The sequence below is a fragment of the Castor canadensis genome, chromosome 13 (genome assembly GCF_047511655.1).
Source record: "Castor canadensis chromosome 13, mCasCan1.hap1v2, whole genome shotgun sequence".
NCBI lineage: Eukaryota > Metazoa > Chordata > Mammalia > Rodentia > Castoridae > Castor > Castor canadensis.
Genome location: NC_133398.1, coordinates 117,771,492 through 117,772,256, shown reverse-complemented (window position 1 = coordinate 117,772,256; position 765 = coordinate 117,771,492).

Below are 765 nucleotides of genomic sequence, written 5' to 3'. Positions count from 1 at the left end.
CTTTGAGGTAAAGGATCATGCTGTCTGCAAATAGGGATACTTTTACTATTTCTTTACCTGTTTGGATTCCTTATATTCCTTCTTCTTGCATTCCTTCTTGCACTGGGTAGGAATTCCAGGTCTACGCTGAATAGGAGTGAGCATCCTTGTCTCATTCCTGACTTAGGGGGAATGGTTTCAGTTTTTCCTCATTAAGTATGATGTTGGCAATAGGTTTGTCATGTACAGCCTTTATAACGTTGAGGCACATTCCTTTTATTCCTAGTTTTCTTAGAGCTTTTATCATGAAGTTGTGTTGAATATTCACAAAGGATTTTTTCTGAATCTATTGAGATAATCAACTGGATTTGTCTTTGCTTCTGTTAATGTGTTATATTACATTGATTGATTTGCATATGTTGAACCATCACTGCATCCCTGGGATGAAGCTGACTTGGTCATGGTGAATGATCTTTCTGATATGTTGTTGGACTTGGTTACCATTATTTTATTGAGGACTTTTGTGTCAATGTTCATTAAGGAGATTGGCCTGTAGTCCTCCTTTTTCAGATGTGTCCTTGTCCAGTTTTGGGATGAGTGTAATGCTGGCTTCATAAAATGAGTTAGGTTTCTATTTTGTGGAAAAGTTGAAGGAGTATTGGTGTTAGTTCTTCTTTGAAGGTCTGGTGGAATTTCGCTGAGATCCCATCAGGTCCTGGAGTTTCTGGTTCAATTTCATTTTGAGTTATAGATCTGTTTAGGAGGTTAATATCCTCTTGGTTCAGT